Source organism: Sarcophilus harrisii, chromosome 3 (assembly GCF_902635505.1).
Source record: "Sarcophilus harrisii chromosome 3, mSarHar1.11, whole genome shotgun sequence".
NCBI lineage: Eukaryota > Metazoa > Chordata > Mammalia > Dasyuromorphia > Dasyuridae > Sarcophilus > Sarcophilus harrisii.
In genome coordinates, this window is record NC_045428.1 from 234,029,514 (window position 1) to 234,045,476 (window position 15,963).

The window sequence follows — 15,963 nt, forward strand, 5'->3', positions numbered from 1 at the left end:
ACAAGGATAATTCCAAGGTTACTAACCTGTGTGACTAGAAAGATGATGGCACCGTTAAAATGTTCTGAAGTGGCTAGGGAGAGAAATAATGAATTCTATTTTGGTCATGTTGGATTTTAAATGTCTATGCAACATCTACTTGAAAGTATACATTAGGCAGCTAATGATATAGAACTAGATTAAGACTAAGACTAGTTATGAAAATCAAGAAAATTTATCCCGTGATGTTAAGGGTAGATCTGATTCACATTTCATATTAGTACAAATTAAAAGGAATTCACAGACCATTCAACACTTAATAAAAGGAAGTTTACTTAGCTAAAGTATATTCATGGAAAGTATATTCAACAAAGACTTCAGCACTTAGATTGATATAGTCTCTCCTATATCTCCATATGAAAACACAATGAGTCAGCAGGGCAGGGTGTGTTAGTCTGAAGATACCCCCATATGGATGATGACCAAAAAGCCTTTTCAATAAGGTCAAATACTAACAGAAAGCTGCTCTGGTAAGAGCTTGGCCACATTCTATGGAAAAACTAACCTAACCCATGAAACCCTGATAATTGTCCTATTACACATAGAAACTGATGAAGTCATTAAGAGAGAAGAGGGTCTTGAGGTACACCCATACACAGTTAGAGAGAATGACATGGATAAAGATCCATCAAAAGAGTAGCCTGACTGGAAAGAAGAGAATCAAGTGTCATGAAAACCCAATGTCATGTCAATATCATGAAAACCCAAAAGAAATATCAAGAAAGAGAAGGGTCAATAATGTCAAATACTACATAAATTGTTCAAGAAGATTTATAACTAATAAAACTTATGTTTTATTGGTTGTTTTATTTTTACATTAAATGTATTTACAGATTATTCCCACTTCATGATAGTCCTCTTGCAGCAAAGTAAAACAGTTAAAGAAAATACTACATCTTCATTTGAAGGTTTTTTCCATCAGATCATGCTGTCTAAAGGTCTTTAAGTGGAGGCTAAGCCATGGCTTTTTAGGGATCTTATAGGGAAGACTCCTATTTAAGTATAAGTTGGACTCTTTTTCCTTCTGAATATTTTCGCAGAATCAAAGAATATCTGACTTAGAAGTGATCTTAATGTCTAAAACAATCCTTGGGGTCTTCTCCAACTCATTCTTTTATACGTGTATAGGGAAGCAAAATAAAAGGTAAAATATAAGACAAGAGAAGTCCAGGCAAAATAAACTAGAAAAATCTTGAGAAGCAAAAAAAAAAAAAAAAAAAAAAAAAAAAAAAAAAAAAAAAAAAAAACACTTTCAAACAAAAGTTTAAAGAAAGGCTTCAAAAAAAAAAAAACAAAAAAAAAACTGAAGTTAAGATTTGAAGAACAAAGAGTCTGTGAAACCCAGAGACAAGGACAGAATACATTACAGAATCAGATTCAGACCGCAGCCCACTTGGGTACATGGAAATAGAAGATGATATGACAGGTTCATAGAGGAGCTGACAAACTAGTTAGGCTGGAAAATAATGCCCATAAACAGGAGTAATATGAAATCAGATTAGAAAAGCAGATTAGAACTGATTTTAAATACTAGTATTCTTTTTTAACAACCAACCATTGGTGATGTTATGTGGCTACAAAATATGGAACATATTTTCTTTTTTTTAAAACACCTTAAATTTTATTGGTTGTTTTATTTTTACATTAAATGTATTTACAGATTATTCCCATTTCATGACAGTCCTCTTGCAGCAAAGTAAAACAATTAAAGAAAATACTACATCTTCATTTGAAGGTGTATGAAACATTTAACATTTATAGCACCAAAAAATGTCTTTATTGTTTTAAATTAATAGAAATCTAATTTTCTCCCCTGCATATATTTTCCCTCCCTCCCCCCCAACTCTCACATTGGGAAAATTCTAAGAAAAAGAAAAAATTTCCTTAACAAGTTCATAGCCAAGTAGAACCAAATTCTCCCAGTGGCTGTATACAAAAATACACGTGCCCTATTCTGTACCTTAAATCCATCACTTCTCTGTAACATTGGTCCTTTTAAAATCAAGATCATTGCATTTATCATAATCCATACAGACTTCAAGCAAATCCTATTATGCAAATTGTTCTCTCAATTCTGCTAGTTTCATTCTTTGATAAAAGATTCATTCTTTGATAAAGAATGAAAGAATGATAAAGAATTTATAAAAGTGTAGAGGGCTGAAACTAGAGAGTCAATGCACTGAGGTCAGGACTGCAGAACACTTGAGGCTAACTACCGATTGGACAATACTCTATGGGCATATGCTTGGAAAATGGTCCTTCCCACTATCCTGTGCTGGCTCAATGATTGGTGTATACAGAGCATTGTAGGAGGGACTAAGGGGTGGAGTAAGACTGGTCAGTACCACTTTGGTGGTAGATGAGGGAGAAGGCCATCGTGGAGACTGCTTCCATCCTGATCAATCTTGCGTCTAAAGACCACTAAGGACTTTTGCTTATCCTGACTTCGGCTGATTCTGGGGTGTCCTGGGTGCTAGCGCGGTTGTCACATAAAAGTACTGAAAATTGTTCATTTTTATAACACTTATATTATTGTATAAATTGTTTTGGTCCTTACATCACTTTGCATCAGTATGTATGTCTTTGATTGTCTTTTTTACAGCAAAATAGTACTTATATTCATAACACAATTTCTTCATATATTCTTGAATTGCTAGGGCTCTTGCTAGTTTCCAGTTTTGTTTTGGTCTTGATTTTTCTGATACCACCAAAAGAGCTGCTATAAATATTTTTGACTACATGGGTCTTTTCCTCTTTAGTTTATCTCTTTTAGATATATGGATAGCAGTAATTTATCTGGATCAAAGGACACATCCAAAACAATTGTATTCCTTCACAGGAATACAATTCACAATGCATCAACATATCTGTTTTTCCACAGCTTTTCCAACATTTGTCATTTTCCATTTTTTCTTTGCCACTGTGAAGAGAATTATTTACATTTTCCTAATTATTTGTGAGTTGGAGCATTTTAATATGACTTTAGGTAGCCTGAATTTCTTCTCCTGGGAACTTTTTTGTTTGTATGCTTAAAACCATGTATCAATCGAGTCTCTTTTTCTTATAAATTTGAAACACTTCCTTATGTATCTTGAAATTAAGAACTTTATTAAAGAAACTAGATGTAAAGATTTTTTTCCACTTGTTTCTTTATTAAAATTCACTTTATCAAATTTGTGCAAACAAAATTCATTTTATATAATCACAATTATCCATTTTATCATCTATAATCATCTCTATTCACTGGTCATGAACTTTTCTTCTATCCATAAATCTGATCTTGTGTTCATCTTGGAAGGTAGACTACATTCTATAGTAATTTTAAGTGAAATTCCTCTACTTCTTCTTTTGAAATTTTAATGATATTATACAGAAATGTTGATGCGGTTTGTGTATTTACCCAAAGAAATGAAAATGAGTATAAAATAAAAGGTAATAACATGGTGCTTGGTAAGTATAACCAGGCTGTGATATATAGCAAATAAAAAACTTCAAAGAATAAAAGTAAAGGATATCGATTTACATATATTTTTACTATGTTTTATATAGGATTTATTTGCTGTCTATGGGAGGGGGTGGAGGAAAGGGTCAGTGATGAAAAATTATCCTTACATGTGTTTTGAAAATAAAAATTTTCAATAAAAAAAGACTATATTGATATCTGTGTAAAGGATTAGTTAGAAAAGAGAGAGATGGTGGCAAGAAGACCAGTCAGAATGTTAGTTACAAAATTCTAAATCAATTAAATGAAGACTTACAGGGAAATAGTGGAAGGATAGAAGGTAGCATTAAAACTGAGCCTTGAAGGAAACTAAGAAAGAAAAGAAAGGAGAAATATTGTGGAAGCAGAACCAAGCAGAATTGATAGGATTTAGCAATTAACAAAATACAAGTGGTTAAAGGAGATGAAAAATTCAAAGATGACTCCAAAGTTTCAATCCTGAGTAACCAGAAGAATGGTATAACTATCAACAGAAAGAGGGAAGATAGGAAAAAGGACCAATTTAGAGAGAAAGATCAGTTCCGTCTTGAACATACTATATATTCAAATAGCAATATCCCAATTAGGCAGCTGAAGATGTAGAACTTGAATTAGAGATGGGAGTAATAGATTTGAAAATTATCTACATAGAGGTAATAATCAAACCCATGCAAACAATTTAGATTGATCATTGAGAAAATATAGGGAGACCATTACCTATTCTTTGTCACATTTAATTAATTGCCAAAATGCCTGGATCATATTATTGAAAAATGCTCCAACTAAAGACTTCTTTTAGTGTTCAATTTAATGACTATCTCTGGCAAGTTATATGTCATGATTTCACTTTTAACTAAATACAGCTTAGACTTTAGATGCACTCAAATATTTAAGGCTGCAATTTTTGTGATAATAAGGAATTGGAACCAAAGTAGCTACTCATCAATTAAGGAATGGTTAAACAAATTGTAGTACATGAATGTAACTCAATATTACTGTGCTGTAAGAAATGGTGTGATGAATACACAGAAGCAAAAAAAGGTCTATATGACACAAAGGAGAGTGAAATAAGCAGAATCAAGAAAACAACATAAATGTTAACTGCAACCATATAAATGGAAAGAACTACACACCAAAAAATCAAAAGTGAATGTAACAAAATTATAAACATCAAGCAGGATTTGAATGAAAAGATATGAGAAGATACCACCAATGCAAACCTTGATTTTGGTGAGGGAGTTGGTGATATGGAAGAAAAGTTCCCTCTTTAAAAAAAAAAAAAAAGCTATTTCAAATTAGAGAAGCATGGAATTTTTTGTTGTGGTTTTTGTTTTTGCTGTTCAATAGTTTCAAATATGTCTAATTCTTTGTGACCCCATTTGGGGTTTTTTTGGACAAAAATACTAGAGTGGTTTGCCATTTCCTTATTTTACAGATAAAGAAACTAAGATAAACAGGATGAAGTGACTTGCCCAGGATCGCACATCTAGGAAGTATCTGAGGCCATGGTTGAACTCATGTCTTTCTGATTCTACATTCAGCACTCTATCTACTATGCCATTTAGCTGTCCCATATGGAATATTTTACCTGTCAATTTATAGATAAGGGTAATTTAGAATGTATAGAATTTATAAGCAAATAAGAGATAGAGAACATATCTGGATATAAAAGGGTTAATTTTGATTATGTCAAACAAATAAAACCAATGCAACCAAAATTAGAAGAATAGGAAACTAGGATACAATTTTTACAGCAAGTTTCTCTGATAAAGGCCTCAAATATATAAAGAACTAAGTCCAATTTCTTAAAAAAAAAAAAAAAAAAAAGTAATTCTGCAATTGATAGTAAAAAGATATGAACAGGGAGTTTTCAGAGAAATCATTTACTTATAGTGAAAGAGAAAAGTACTCTCACTCTTGATTAAAGAAATGAAAATTAAACCAACTCTGAGGTACCACCATATCTATCAGATTGACTAATATGACAAAAAAGAAAAATGACAAATATTAGAGGGGATGTGGAAAAATACGGATACTAATGCACTGCTGGTGGGGTTGTTAACTGATCTAACCATATTAGAGAGCAATTTGTAACTATGCTCAAAAAGCTATATCACTGCATAGTGCTTGACTCAGCAATAACACTGCTAGGTCTATAAATCAAAGAGATCAAAGAAATAGGAAAAGGTCACAAAAAAGTACACAAATATTTAAAGCAGCTGTTTTTCAAGGAATAAAGAATTGAAAATTGAGGGGATGCTCATCAATTGTGGAATGGCTAGACAAGTTGTAGTATATAATTATGATAGAATACTATTGTGCTATAAGAAATGATGAACAGGATGATTTCAGAAAAAATCTGAGTAGAGTTACATGAATTGATGCAAAGTGAAATGGACAGAATCTAGAGAACATTGTACACAATAACAGCAATACTGTACAATGATCAACTGTGAATGACTTAGTCATTCTCAATACAAAGATCCAAGGCAATTTAAGGATTTGTAATGAAAAATGCTATCCAGCTCCAAAAAAAGAACTGGCAGAGTCTGGATGCTATTTGAACCATTTTCTTTTTCAAGTTTTGCCATTTTTTTAAATGTGTGTTTTCTTTTGCAATTTGGCAAAAGAAAATGCACATATACCAAGGAGGGAGGAGGAAAGGAAAAAAGAGAGAGAATTTGGAACTAAATTTTTTTAATTAATGTTAAAAAGCTTTGTTTACTTGCAATTGAAAAAAATAAAAAGTAAATGTAAAAAAAGTAAAAAAGAAATCCTATTATTTGTTATTGCTCTCTGGGAATGAGAGGGAAAGGAATACATGGAATCATGCATGGAAATACATGATTATGAGAAACACAAGACATCAATAAAGACTCATTTTAAAAAACACAATTTAGGAATATGTGTAATTTAAACCAGCAAGGCAAATTAAAATGGGGCCCCTAAAGATGCATTTAATGATTAAGTTACTTGTAATAATACACATTATAAATTGTATATCTTTGGGTTTTTTATTCACTTTTTTCTAATAATATTTTTGTTTGTTTTTAATATAAATTTGGAAAAATCTTAATTTTAATAAAACTTTGTTTTACAAATTATATATATATATATATATATATATATATATATATATATATAATGGGTCTAAGGTTGAAAGAAATCAAGCTGTGGGAGGGTTACATTTTAAATAAGAACCAAAAACATCATTCTCAGCATTAATACTATACAGATGTTCCCTGTTATGTTAAATTTTCTTATGAAGAAATTAGTTAATTGCATTTTTTCTCTCATTTTTTCCCTTTTCGATTTGATTTTTCTTGTGCAGCATAATTGTGGAAATATGTATAGAAGAACTCAACATGTTGAACATATATTGGATTATTTGCCATCTAGGGGAGGGGGTAAGGAAAAGGGAAAGAGAAAAAATCTGGAATACAAGGTGTTGCAAAGGTGAATGTTGAAAACTATGCATATGTTTTGAAAATTAAAAGTTTTAAAAGAAAAACACTAGGCAGTATAGGAATAAATGAAACTTTCCTTAAAAAAAAAAAAAAGAATTTAACTAAAAGTGATCCTAACTTTATCCAAGAAATGTATTCCTGAAAAGCTGAATATAAATTGAATTCTATTTGATTGACATATTATAGTTTTTAGTAATAATTACTAATATTAAATAGTACTTTTAAGATTTGCAACGCATTAACATTATCTCTAATAGAGTCTTACTGCTTTATATGTTAAGCATATTTACATTTATTTCTGATTGATCTTCAATTACCAATAGCTTTTAACACTTTAACATGAAGCCCTTTGTAAAAGATTAGTAAACAAGCATTTGAATACATTAAAAGCACTGCTAGGTAAAGCCATGTGTATAACAATAATATCAATGCATTTATTTAGTGGAACTGCTCCCTTGACAACTTAGGACCGCCTTGACATCAGGAGATTGATTTAGAGCCCACAATTACCTGGGAAGTACTGGAACCTATTGCCATATATGAATGCATATTTTCTACATGGTATCACCAAAACCTATAGCATACAATCCCCTAAGAGGATACTAAGGGAACTGCCCCAGCAAGACCCTCTCCCTATAGAGTTCTTGAACTAAACTTTAGGAAGTGGATTTAAGGATCTCCTCACTCAGAAACCTATGTGTGAATCTGCACCCCCCTACTTCTCCAAACATGTACAACATGCAACAATATATCAGCACTCTGAAACTATTAAACAAATAGATTCTAGGTTTTGTTTTATCACAACTTAAGCCCCAGGTATAAAGCATGCTGCTCCAACTTCTTTCTCAGAAACAAAACTAATCCAAAAAGTCATGCATCTTCTAGGTATGCTTCAGTCTTTATAATTTTCAGAATAAAGCAAAGAAACTAGCCCCAAATGTGAGCTTAGTAAGACTTCGAGGCATATGCTGACAAAAACACTAGAATCTTTGATGCTTCAACCCCTTTTTTTCCCAGTACTTAAGAGAATAGTCTCATCAGAGGACCCTGGAGAATGACAGCCCTAGTTAATTGATACTTAGCCAAACTAGGAAATTTCCACCAACTCCTCCTTTGAATCCCAATGATTCAGAATTGCTATCTGGTGAGAAGAAAAACCTCTTTGCCCTACTAATACTCCCCCATCTCATCCTCACAACTTCCTTTGCTCTCCCCCTCTCAATGTGCCCCGGGGAACAACCTACTCTATCATTATCAAATTTTTTTTATCCTAGATCTTCTCACACTCTTATTCTTGTACTCACATGAACCAGAATTCCTCCAAAAGAATTTCTCCCATACTTTACAACCAAAACTGCTACTTCTCTCATGCTCTTGTTTGCCTTGAGACTAACTTACTCTTTTGCTATCACTTCAAATCATCTATTTACCTCTATTACAAAGTAACCTCTTCTTCGAAGTTCAATTTATTCATCTATATTACTCCTTTGTAAGAACCTTGCTACTATAATCTACCAATCTCCAGGTCACCACAAATTTGTATATATAAATATGTATACATATCTATATACATACATATGTTTGTGTATGTGTATACACACACACACACACACACACACACACACACACACACAAACCTGCAGTTTGAATCTCTCTTCTCAACTCTAAACCTAAATCACCAACTGCCCAGTGGTATTTCTTAACTAGATTTTCCATTAGAATTTCAAACAGAATTTATTCTGTTCTTCCCTAAATCTACTCCTTCCCTTTTTTCTGTTGAACCTATTAATATCTAATCCCATCACATCACCTAGGTTTGGAACTATGGAGGCTTCTTTGTGTCTTCCCCTTTCCTTTTCACTCTACTTCCATATTTCTCAAATCCATACTGTTCTTTCTACCCTTGTAGCCACTACTCTGATTCAAATCCTAATCACCTCTAACTCTAGACCTTTACAATTCCCTTCTAATTAATCTCTCTCCCTCCAATCTATCATATACACCACACCAAATTCATAATTCTAAACACAAATCTGACCCCATGTCACTGTCTTGCTCAAAAGTCTTACATGGCTCCTCAGTAAAACAGTTAAAATTTTGATTCCTATCTATCTTTTCAAACCTATTTCATACTAATTTTCTTCACAAATTATAGGTTCCAGTCAAACTGTCTACTATCTGTTTTCTGAATTCTACATTCCATTTCCTGCCTGGAATTCCATTCCTTCCTCAACTTTACCTCTTAAAATTCCTAATTTACTTCTAGTCAAAACCTTTCTGATTATTAGTGCTCTCTCACCCTCCTCAATTTTTTTATTTATTTGTGTACATGAAATATATCCCCATCCAATTTTTGTCTTTATATCCCCAGAATTTAATCCAGTATCTTACAAAATAGTGAGCATTTTATAATTATTTAGTTGAATTTGTTGTTATTTTTTGGTCATTTTCAGTCATGTCCAACTCTTGGGGGCTTTCTTGGCAAAGATGCTGGAATAGTTTGCCATTTCTTTCTCTAGCTCATTTTATAGATGAGGAAACTGAGACAAAACAGGATTAAATGACTTGTACTGGATCACACAATTAATGTATGAAACCAGATTTGAACTCTGGTCTTCCTGATTCCAGACCCACCAACCAGTTGGTCAGTTGACCAGGTGGTCAATTAGATAGGATTGAACTGGATACTCATATTTTCATATTTGGTTTTCTGAAAGTACAGCAACAAATTGCAAGTATAATGTAAATTGCAAGTATAATGTAAATAAAGACTGGCAGCAGGTACAAAGAACACTAGAGTTGCAGTCAAAAGGCTTAGGTTGAGTTCTAGCTTCTCCTACTAGTCATGTAATTATGGGCAAATATGGGCACACATGTCAATCAATTAACAAGTACTTGTTGCACATCTATCTTTTGCCAAACATAGTACAAGCCAACCTATCTTTTTAAAAAGGGACAACTAGCACCAGTTATGTTATAATACTGTTGTAAACTCAGCAAAATAACGTTTTGGTCAGGTATACTTATTGTGTATCTAATCTATATTTTAATATATTTAACATCTATTGGTCATCCTGCCATCTAGGGGAGGGGGTGGGGGGGGGTAAGAGGTGAAAAATTGGAACAAGAGGTTTGGCAATTGTTAATGCTGTAAAGTTACCCATGTATATATCCTGTAAATAAAAGGCTATTAAATAAAAATTAAAAAATAAATTAAAAAAATTTAAAAAAATAATACTGTTGTAAACTGACAATGAAAAGTGCTATATAATTATTCATTACAAAAGAATTTATCATGAAATATGAATTTTCCAGATCCACTTAATCTCACTAGAAGTGTGGTCTAAAACATGAACTAATAGGACTATCACCAAAAAAAAATTTATTTCCCCAACTAATTAGGGTAAGAGAGAAGATAGCAATACTCATTTCAATATTCTCTTGCTTACTATAGCAATTTATTATTAACTGACACAAAATAGTGCAAAACATCTGAAGACAGAGCCTCTGTCCAACCTAAACTTACAACAAACCTAATTGTCCAATCTAATTTACCACAGTAAAAAACTAAAGTAACACTATGATTAATAGTGTATATCTTCTACTGTACTCACCAGGGGAGAACAGATGTTTTTGTCCTTAGTCTTATAAAATATCTCAAATGTAAATTTTCAATTATACATATTTATAAAGAAAAGTAAACTATGCAAAAAAGTCACAGATTCATAAACAAGACTCTTTTTTGTTTTGCATGTGGAAGTATTCATTTTAATTGGGCTTTAAGTTCAATTTTAAAACAATTTTTTTAATTAAGTAGGATTAAAGGGACAAATGGACTTACTATTTCTTGTACTGAAGGATACTTGTATTTACTTAGGTTCAACGATGGCAATACAAATATACCTCTTCCTTGAGAATGCTAAACTCTGAAAATATTGTGAAAATTTGCTTGGCCAATAACACCCTATCTAGGTCACAAATCAACTTTAATTTAGCTGATATGCAGACTATCTTTGATAATTCTTCATTATGAACCCACACAAGGTGACATAATCAAACTGATTTCCTCCCCCTATTCTAAAGTCCCAAAACAAAATTACATTTCAAAGATCAGCTTCTCAGAGTCTATGTCACTTTCAATTTAAAGCTAATAAAGTGAAAATATTCCATGATTAACTAAAAGACGACATAGAATTTGAATATGAAATGACTTTATTTGGAATGGACCTAATTGCCTAAAATTCAGCAAAAGATGATAAATTTAGAAAGCCAAAAGTGAAATGCTAAATTTAGCCTGAACTTTTAGGATGATATTATAAAAGAAACTGCAGTCAACTCAAATGAATTCAGTTAGCCACCCATAAAATCCCATAAAACTTCCATGATCTCATTTGAAAAAAAGTTCAATCCAGACTTACTATAAAGATTACTTCTCAAATGAGATGACTGAACAATTAAAGAAGCCATATCATAATCTTTTTTTATAGAAGAATAAATGTAATCAGTAGCATTCAACTCTTTGTGCCACAAACATATATTCAACAGCAGTCATCTGTAACAATAAAATATTAGTGCTCAAGTGGCCAGTTACATAGTAAGTTAGTTTAAAAGACAGAAATAAAAGAGTATAACACTTTTAAAATCAAGTAACATCTCATCCCTTCTATTCAAAATTATGATTTATCAAAGGAAAGACCCTAATCTTTAAGGGAAAAATGGAATGGATAAATAGACTAGACAATTACAACCTCAGGACAGGCTCTATTCATTCAGATTGTGGCCATTTAATGTCTCTGTTACTCATTTCCCCCAGGTGTAAAAGGGGCTCAATATTATTTGCTTCCTCTTACTTTGAATTAGGGCTTTAAACTTCTTGTAGAAAAAGTTATAGAATTATTAATGTTAACTAACATGGTTCTTAGGGTAAAAATAAGATGGTTAAAATGGTGCAAGATACATGTCACTCCATTTTAGAAAAAAAAATTGTTTACTATAACACTGGAGATGGTGAAATCTAGTTTTTTGGTGATAAGGTTGGGTTTTATAATATGTTATCCAGTTCTACAGTATTTTCTGACCAACACCTTTAAGTTTTCTCCACTTGTCACAGTCTTTCAACAGACAGGCAAAATGTTAAACTAAGCACAATACTGAAAGTCCCAACAACTAACCCTAACTAATTTCTGGAATTGTTGGCTGTCTCCATAATTCAATTTGCCATCTTATAAAATGAAAGCAATACAAATCAGGAAAAGTTAGGCTCAAGTGCTCCTCTTGGTCATCTATTAGGTAATTCACCAAAACTATCTTTGTTGTTTCCTTAGAGATCTGGAAATACATATATACCCTTACAAAAATGGTCAGAAGATTTTACTACCTCTCAAAAACATAAAAGTCCTTCTTTTGAAGACACCCCTAGAATTATCAATCAGTGAGATGAAAGTGTTCTTTACTATTGGTCCTTAATTAGTTCCTCAGATATAGTTGATAAATGAGTAAGGGGCAGTATTTCATAGTGGGAGATGCAGACTTGAAGCCAAACAAGCTGATTTCAAATCTCATCTCTGACATATATTGGCTGTATATCCACAGGCTTATCATTTAATATCTCAATGCTCTAGGACAGAGGTGTTAAACACTCCTCAGACCAGATTAAAATGCAAGTGGGAAATAAGTTAATAAATTAGATACAATGAAACAAAGATTACTATGAGTATGTGGCTTTTTACATCAAACACAGGGATCCCTAGGTTTGGTTTAATATCCTCTCTTTGTATGTGAGTTTGACAACCCTGCTCTAGGTAATACTTTTTAAAGACTATAAACTTCAGAGAAGATGCCAATCAGCATTAGTAGAAAGAGTTTCCTCATGAGGATTTCCTTGTAACTAACTAAATCATAGACCCAATCTATGAATGAATGATAAAATGCCAGGTTGTAAAAACCCTTTAAAAACAATTTAGCTCAAAATATATGTAAAGGAGTTTGTACTATCTAATCTGTATCCCCAAGGATCAGAGAGCAGCAAGGAACATCATTAGTGCCTATCATATATATGATCACTTTTTACTAATGAAGAACAGGAATATAAATGTACCTAAATAGGTGAGATGTCATAGAGGATGATCTTTGGATTATTACTAGTGGAAGAACATTTTTCAAATTATCAAAGCTTTAGATGCCACTCTTTTACAGAGAAAGTGTAAGGGAGGAGAGGAAGTGATTTTTTTAAAAATCCTAATGGTCAGTTCTTTTCAAAGAACTCATCTTTAAAATAGGTAAAAAAAATCTTTAAAGCACCCTTAAACCAGTCTGTTTAGCTGTCAAATGAAACAAATAAGGAAGATGGAAGATAAAGAGATATAATTGAAATGCAACTGGACCATAATGTTATTTCCCACAATTTTCCATCTCTTTAACTAGGCCCAACACTTAAATTTTCTATTTGAAATTTATTCCACTTTTAATAACTGTAACTATTGAAGTTATTCTCCCAAGTCTACACACATTTTTTCCTCTTACAAGATCATTAATATATTTTCCAATAAAGAGAAGCAAACTCTATATACAAAGATTTTCAGGTTATGCAGAAAAAATAACACCAAGAGAAGCCATTTACAAAAATCACTTTTTCTAAAGTCATTACTCTCTTCTACTGGTATCTGCCTGTGCATTGTCAGATGAAAGCTCCTGACACGTGTTTTACAGGAGGTTACAAACAGGAGAACCAAAGAAAACATTTTTGGAGGGAGCATACTCTACCCTCAGCAAGGATAAAAAAGTTAATTTCCACATTTTTCCATTATAGTTACAAACAGCCAAAATAAACCTTTTTAAACACTTTGGGAACAACTATCTTAGTATATTCTAGGTTGTCTTTAAAATATTTTTCCTCATAAAAGCAATTTTAAAATTCATTTTAGCTTTTTTTTTTTTTTAACATCACCATATCCTAAATGTATTCCTCCTCTTACTCCCCTACCTACCCCGCCATTTCTGGTAACAAAGACAAAAAAAAAAAAAATCAAGCAAAACTATGAACATCAGCTCAATCTCACAGTATAAACAATGTTCCACATCCATAGTTCCCCACCTCTTGAAGAAGGCCCTCCTCCTCTCTTTATCTGGGGACCAGAACTAGCAATATTATTTGTGAAGTGACCTGGGGTTGATAATCTTACTGAAATTCAGATTTGATCTTTCGACATGGCACTGAACCCTAAAGCAACATCTTCCAACTTCTTCAAGACATTTCAACACATCAACTCTAACCTAAGACTATCAAACATACACCAACATAAATTCATCTCCTATCAAGCGATTTATATCAAGTCTGAACTTTTAGCAGATGGATGATAGCACTAGCCAAGCTCTGGGGACCCAAAGTGCACACCACGGAATGACCAGACCGGAGCAGCCAGGGTCACAAATGGGCTGCGCCGGACTCGAGAGAAACTGAGGATGACGCAGCCCCTCTTTGCCTGGAGGAGAAGCGGACCTCTGGCAGCCTCTGCTCACCCTCATATTCAGTCACCACCTTCACCTGCCAGCCTCCATCCCCAAAGGTTCCCCCAACCCAGCTCCTCTCAGGGAAGGGCCACGCGGGCGCTCCCATTGGTGAGAGCCGCACAACCTCCCGGACCTCGGCCCTCGGCCATTGGACAGCTCCGAGCTCATTTAGAAGGTGCCCCGGGCCCCCGCACCAAGAGGCCGGCGATCCTGCGGACGCACAGGCTGGCGGATGGGGCTGGGGAAGTACAGGAGCACGGGCGCTGGCCGCGGGAGGACGAGTACCCAGGGCCCGGGATTAGCGTCTTTCCAACTACCCAGGGCGGCCCCGGCCACCGGAGGGGACGCGGCCTGACGGAGCAAGGCAGTGAGGCATCTAGCGAAGCCGACACCCCTCCTGTCGTCTCCTCCTCCCCACACCGGACACGCATACACGCGCATTCACACGCGCACGCACCCCTTTTACACGGGTGGACAGGGGATGCAGTACAGTCCATCGCACCAGGAGAGGGAGGAGGCGAGCGCCCCTGAGTCCACACACACGCGCGCACACACGCACACGCGCGTACGCACATGCAACACCTCAGAGCAGAATGTGTGGTAGGGGTGAGATGGATGACACTGGCATTCCAAATGCAAAGGAAGGAGGAAAGAACCCAGGGAGATTCGGGGGTACCGATGCCGGCGCCGAGAAAGAGGCAGGAGGCGATGACTACACCGACCTCCAAGGTCTGGTGCAGCAGCACGCCCCACACTAGGCCCTCTCACCCGACCCTCACTTGCTCCCCGCAACCCAAGCTCCGGCCCCGGGCAACCCACCTGCAGCGGCCGCCGATGATCCGCCCCGGGCGTCTGGTCCAGCGCCTCGGCTCCTCCTCCGCGACGCGTCAGCTCCAGCTCCCCGGCAGTCGCCGCCGCCGCCGCCGCCGCCTGAGCGGCTGCCCGGCTTCCCCCCCGCGACGGGGAGGGGGTGGGAGCGCGGGAGGCTGTGGATGCTAAGGCCGCCTGCGATCGGGGCCGAGGCGGCGGCGGCGGCGGGGACTCCAGCTGGGGCTTGGGCCGCACGTCTAGGGATACCGGCGGCCGCTAGTTCCCAAGGGTGGCCTCGGCCCCCACGCTTCCCAGCTCTTTTTATATAGTGCGGCACTTTCAGCAGCTGCTTTCTCCCACCCTTTTCCCCCCTCCCCCCTCCCCTCCCCCTCCCCTGCCACCCTTCTTCTCCTCCTCCTCTTCCTCCTCCTCCTCCTCCTCCTCGGGGGCTGCCTCTGAAGCGGCAGCTACTTCCTGTGTGCAGCAGTCCTACAGTTCCTCCCGGGCCGCTGGGGGCAGGAGAGCTCGATGGGAGGAGCAGCGGGGGGTCTCAGGCTAAAGCCGGGCCTGGGCTGGGGCCGGGGCCGGGACCGGGACTGGGGCTGGGTGGCTGCGGCTCCGCAGGCTGAAGGCGAGCTGGACTGGCGGCCTCGGATG

The 15,963-nt window shown here is 35.9% G+C and overlaps 1 protein-coding gene across 3 annotated transcripts in view; it reads right to left on the minus strand.

The window, feature by feature from the left end:
• AGPAT3 (1-acylglycerol-3-phosphate O-acyltransferase 3) overlaps positions 1 to 15,398 on the minus strand; it is a 139,439-nt gene extending 124,041 nt beyond the window's left edge. For 2 of the 3 annotated variants that reach the window (XM_012544326.2, XM_012544325.2), the window contains exon 1: positions 15,316 to 15,398. The gene's annotated coding sequence lies outside the window, so the exon portion shown is untranslated. The remainder of the gene's footprint in view (positions 1 to 15,315) is intronic. The other variant, XM_003763350.3, reaches the window with a different exon arrangement.
• Between the last annotated feature and the right edge of the window lie 565 nt (positions 15,399 to 15,963).